Below are 6,867 nucleotides of genomic sequence, written 5' to 3' on the forward strand. Positions count from 1 at the left end.
TGAGGCCACACAATAAGTATTGTGAGGCCACACAATCTTATTGTGAGGCCACACAATCTTATTGTGAGGGAACACAATAATTATTGTGAGGCCACACAATAATTATTGTGAGGGAACACAATATTATTGTGAGGGAACACAATATGATTGTGAGGCCACACAATCTTATTGTGAGGGAACACAATCTTATTGTGAGGGAACACAATCTTATTGTGAGGCCACACAATATTATTGTGAGGGAACACCATATTATTGTGAGGCCACACAATATTATTGTGAGGGAACACAATCTTATTGTGAGGGAACACAATCTTATTGTGAGGGAACACAATCTTATTGTGAGGCCACACAATATTATTGTGAGGGAACACAATATTATTGTGAGGGAACACAATATTATTGTTAGGGAAACTCACAATTATATTGTGTTTCCTCACAATAACTATTGTGTTCCCTCACAATAACTATTGTGTTCCCTCACAATAACTATTGTGTGGCCTCACAATAATGATTGTGTTCCCTCACAATAATATTGTGTTCCCTCACAATAATATTGTGTTCCCTCACAATAACTATTGTGTTCCCTCACAATAATCATTGTGTTCCCTCACAATAATTATTGTGTGGCCTCACAATAACATTGTGAGGGAACACAATAAATATATATTTTGATGTGGCGCCAGACGGCTTCCGTACCATACAAATTGCAACAAGTTAGATTTTGTGTAAGAAATGTAAGACATCATGATCCAATGTGTTTTAGGAAGCATACCCTCATATCGAGAAAATCATACTTTTTGTTCAACAGACTTTTTATTGTTTATGCACCCAGATATACAGATAGTATATTATCTAAATCTCTGATGTACCAATGCATCAATGGTAAATGTTTACAGTCATGAAAACAAAGATTACTTAAATGCAAATATTGAAAGTATTTAAAGTAATGTGTGCTGTAATTTTCATACTCACGAGTACTAAAGAAGAGCTTTTGATATTTAACTTGCCAACATTTGTGAATTAAAATACGTACAATGCATAGGTTCCAATTTCATAAGGACAAATAAGGGCTGCACATATTTTTGACAGTAATTATTATTACAATTTCATTCTACATTTTTACAGTGTTATTAGTGATTAGTGCTGTTTTATTTCGGTCTTTATCAGATGTGCCTGTATGTTACGCGAATTACGACGTCTAAGATGATCGAGTTAATTACTAAAGACTATAAAGGAATCAATTCAATAAACTCGAATTATTCGTTACAAAAGCAATTTCTCAATTACTTTCCTAAGGATGACAAAATGTTCGGTCATTTTTAAGGTCTGAACATACTCGCGTACCCCTGCCCCCTCTCTATCCCCCCACCCTGTACACTGTACCCTCTACCATCTACCCCTTTCCCCATCCCTCTACTCTCTACCCTTTACCCCTACCCTCTACCATGTATCCTGTACCCTCTACCCCTACCCAGGCTACCCTGTACTCTCTAACCTCTACCCTCTATCACTTACCAACTACTCTTTATCCTCTGCCAATTAATACACATTAGATTTTACGCTCATCTCGGAGATATTTGTCTAGCGTTTCGTGTGTTAAAATTAGTTGCTTTCACAAGTATTCGAAATTATGTATAAATGATTCTCTGGGTACCAATGGAATCCCTTCGTAGTTATCATGAGATTATCTTCGGCATCCATATTTGATGACTGTAATATACAGAGAACACATGACCAGTGTCTTAAAATGTAAGCTGCAAAAGTGGCGAGTCTCCGGTGCACGTGATTAAATACAGGTATTTTCTGTCAGTGCCGAATATATATTGCATTTTAATATAGCATAAGACATAGCATAAGGTATGAAATTTCACTTTGTAAATATGAATACGTCATAAAATGTGTTATATTCCGAAAGCCTTATAGTCCGGAAGTCCGGGTGACCGCCTTATATACCTACGGCCCAATAGTACGAAGGCCCGTTAGTCCGAAGGCCCATTAGTCCGAAGGCCCAATAGTCCGAAGGCCCGTTAGTCCGAAAACAGATAATATAACTGGAATTTATGTGCGAACATTTTTCGAAATGAAACAAACGTTTATTACAGTTTTCCAAGCAAAAGTGCTAAGGTCTACTTACTATATATAATTACATGTATGTGACTATATATTTGATACGAAAAATGATAATAAACAACGAAATGTTGCGAATTTAAAAAAAAAGAGCATAATCTTAAAACACGTGAACGGATATGATATTAAAGAGTATATGCATTTCATATGTACAGTGCAATCCGGTTTAAAATCTCCCAATAAAAAATATCATTATGCGGGCCATTTCCGTCAGAAAGGGTATAATAAACAAGTCAAAGAAAGGGGAAGGAAACGCAAAAATAGGTCTTTAAACACATGTACATATTGTACAATATAACGACGTTTATACATGTAAAATAAAGGTCATTTTTCGGTAAGATTTGATTATATAATTCATTTATTCATGGAGCAACGTTAATTCTAATGCAATCAAATTACAGTGTACATAAGGCTTACAATCGGACATCTTAAAGCTTGTATGTTTGTAAGATATTTCATCGAACATATGCTTGTGAGATATCTTATTAAGGATTAACTTGAATAGATATTTTATGTTATGGAGATTAACACAAAAATCTTAGTGTACTCTAAATAAACCGCGAAGCGGTTTATGATGAGAGTACACTCAGATTCTAATGTTATATCTCCATAACATAAAAAAAATATTCAAATCAATCCGTATAATTCAATTTACTTAAGATAATCTCTTCAATACTGAAAATTTATTTTGGGACTCTTTTGTCTATGAAATCATTACGCCGTAATCTCAACCAATCAGAAGCAACGTCACAAACGGCGACGCCATTTTTTCCTTTATGGGCTGATAAAGTGAATTTTCAAGCCAATGAAAATGCTCGTAACAAGCAAAATTTAATTATTGAAATATAACATATTAACTTTTTTATTATAATTTCTTTTTCTTTTGATGTAATTTTGACCTTGCAATGCTCCATGAAGAAACTTAGAAATTGTCAGATCAGCAGTGCAAAAAAATGTTTTTCGTGAAAATACAACTGTACGTTAACTATAACAATATATAACTTGCAATATTTACTAATTTTCGGACTAACGGGCCTTCGGACTATTGGGCCTTCGGACTAGAGGGCCTTAGGACTATTGGACCTTCGGACTAACGGGCCTTCGGAGTATTAGGCCGTAGGGATATAAGGGTGTCACCGGAAGTCCGTTCGTCCAAAGGCCCAATAATCCGAATACCAGTTAGTCCGAAAGATAGCAAATATCGCAAAAATAATGCACGTAATTATATTTACATATACCCCTATATAGTCAACGGGAGGGGAGTTGCGTTCAAATTAGCGTAATCGCAATGACGTACGAATACAAACGCAGTGCAGGTTCGGACTACTTCTAGTTCACGCTTCGATAATATTTTGCGTCATAAGTTGACGAATTTCAAAATAACAATTCACAATGTTTATTATATCCAATTAAATAAGCATTGTAACGGTAATAAACTACAAAATGAATTGCTGGTCGGGGCTACAACCGGGGTGGGGAGGGTGGGGCTTTCCTCAGGAATGTTCGGGAAATCCCATAGTTACGTCAGATGTATATGACTATATGTCACATGTGTGTACAGAACATCTGATTGTCGGTGAACAATTCTGGGAGCGTCTAAGCGAACAATAGGTTGACAGATCATATACAGGTTTCCAGAAAAAAACATAACAGGTAGCCTATCCGAAACAGTATCATCAGCTTTAAATAGCCACGTCTTTGCATTCAAAATATGCCTACACACACGCAAACACTTGTATATATTCCGTACAATGAAATAAATGTCATGGCTATGAAGAATTTAGTCTAAATCGCGTTCTTAGACCGATACATACATGACAAGCATTGAACAGCTCAACGGTCATACCATCAATAGGCTATATCACAGTAACTTTCCTCGATTGGAAATCAAATATGGCGGCTCGCTCCACTTCATCCTCGATATTCCAGGGGTTCCGATCACTTACGATCTCTACGTGTAGAGATCGTAAGTGATCGGAAGCCCTGGAGTATCGAGGATGGCTCCACTTCGGACCGCATCACTACCCTGACAACAATACAATCTCAATTTTTATTCGAAATGGATATTATTAATATATTATCAAATTGAACAAAAAAAACAACATATTTTAAAAATAATTGAAAGGTGTCATTGTTATATTTAAAATCAAACTGCAGCTATAAAATTCAACAATCGAAACTATATCGACGGCCATCCTGACTACCGTAGTTACCCAGCTAAGCAACCAACATTGTCTTAAATTTGATCACGAACATGTAAAAATAGACTAATTTATGTAAATATATAGATTGAACAGTGTTTTTATTGCGGCTTGGAAGTTATTTACTTTCTTTGGACGGAAAGTTGTCATTTCTTCAGCTATTCCATAAAAATGTTGGTCTTTAAATAATTTGTAAACCTTTTTGTTTCTTTATCAATTTACACAGCTAATTTGGTTAATTTCGAAATCTTTTCTGGACCTTCAAACTGCATGATATTGGCTTTTAAATGCTGTAAAAGTTAATAGGATAAGTTTCCTATTATACAAGATAAGTAAAATAACTCTTTCGAGCAAAGTTTGTTTTAATTATATCAGGAATTAGTGTATGTTTAATTGAAATTATCAGTTTGGGATGACAGCTTGACATCAAACACATGCCATGACTGATCCCACCGGAAAATTAAAATCGTTGTTTTAAATCTTTAATGCAGGAGCGGTATCTTTCTAACAGATGTATTTGTAAACTTTGTCACCTGTATAATGACTATAATATATCTGACGAGGTAAAAATACCCACTGACTCACATATAATAAAAGTTTATTATGTAATCCATTAACATTGTGTAAATTATAGCATATATATGTTTAAGGTTGTAGTGTAGGAGTAGGCTATTGAAGGTTATGATTCGGATTATTAAAATGTGAGCATGATGTACTTATAATAATGTAGATGGGGAAACTGTACTGTGGCCTCGTATTCTGTTCTAGATAACATGTACACATGTAATATTAACCGAATATTCTTGTGTTTGGTGATGTATGAGTAAGATAATATTACATGTATAAACAATAAATTATTATGTTCCAAATAAAGCATTTTTATCAACTACAGGCTTCGGCGAAATAGATTAGCAGGGCGCTGAATTTATAGTAATATTGGTATTGAAATCACCCTTGTCCGCTTGCAGGCGTGTGTACAAGGAGCGTAGAAGGTATATATCAATTTGTTGACGATGAATTGTGAAATGATGCTTTAGATAGTAGGTTCCTAAAACTCGCCTTTTTACGACCATGCAAAAGGAGCAACAGGTACAATTCTAACATCCTTCCTGTAAGGCAAACACAGTATTAAATATGTACCTTATTAATTCCATAGCTTTCACGAAGACCCCAGCACAAACACAGCGCACATTTATAGTATTTAACATTCTAACCACTACTTTCTACATGTACACTCTCAGTTGACCTGTTAAAAAAATGTAAATAATTGATTTGATTTGTTTTATGTCTTATTAACAGCCAAGGTCATTTATGTACATGTACATGCCAGGGTCAAAGGTGGATCGAGAGAAAACCCCAGCCAGCGGCTAGTACCTGGCAACTAGTATACCCAACATGGGATTTGAATTTTTTTGCAAAAAAAAAAAAAAAATGAATGGCCCTAATTAATGGTCATCGGACAATCTTGGCACCAGAGAACTAGGAAAAGATTTGAATAAAAGACTTTCAAGATGATGACTTTTGCGCCCATCCTTGAAGTTTAAAATGTGTTTAAAGAACACTTGGTTAGGACCATTTCAGGATCATTAGCTTAATTGCATTGATCGAACTTGAAAAGAAGTTCAAAGTTTGCTTATAAGATGGGGGTCAAAGCAGGCGTTTTTGGTTTTTTGGTTTAATTCCCAAAATAACAACATATGTTCCAAACCATGTCAGGATCATTTTATGCAAGTTTCAGCTAAATTGCACCAGTGGAACTTGAGAAGTAGTTTAAAATATTTTAGATATGGATGCTGTAGTGGCCATCTTGGATTTCTGATTGACCCGCAAAATAACAATACTTGGTCGGGACCATTTAGGGATCATTTCACACAATTTTCAGCTAAATTGCTCTTGTAGAACTTGAGAAGTTCAAAATCTGTTTTCAATATGACAGAATTGGTGGCCATTTTGGGTCTCGGATAAAACTGAAGAATGATAACTCTTGATAAGGACCATGTCAGATGATATCAGACACGTTTTTAGCTAATTACATTGGTAGAAGTTCAAAATGTGTTCAAAATATAGTTTATAAATAGGGTATGATAAACAACGGATAAAGCATGATCTTTATCCTGACCATTGGGGTCAACATAATAAATTATCATGTTAAATTATAGCAAATATTTTCCATTTGTCCTCCTACCCCCTCTCCCCCCTCCCCCCTCCCAATCTCCCAACCTCCCCCCTCCCCTCCCATGACAAACAATGGATAAAGCATGATCTTTATCCTGACCATTGGGGTCAACATAATAAATTATCATGTTAAATTATAGTAAATATTTTCCATTTGCCCTCCTACCCCCTCTCCCCCCCCCCCCCCTCCCAACCTCCCAACCTTCCCCCTCCCCTCCCATGACAAATAACGGATAAAGCATGATCTTTATCCTGACCATTGGGGTCAACCTAATAAATTATCATGTTAAATTATAGTAAATATTTTCCATTTGCCCTCCTACCCCCTCCCACCTCCCCCCTCCCAACCCCCCCCAACCTCCCC

Source organism: Argopecten irradians, chromosome 6 (assembly GCF_041381155.1).
Source record: "Argopecten irradians isolate NY chromosome 6, Ai_NY, whole genome shotgun sequence".
In the NCBI taxonomy this organism is placed as follows: domain Eukaryota; kingdom Metazoa; phylum Mollusca; class Bivalvia; order Pectinida; family Pectinidae; genus Argopecten; species Argopecten irradians.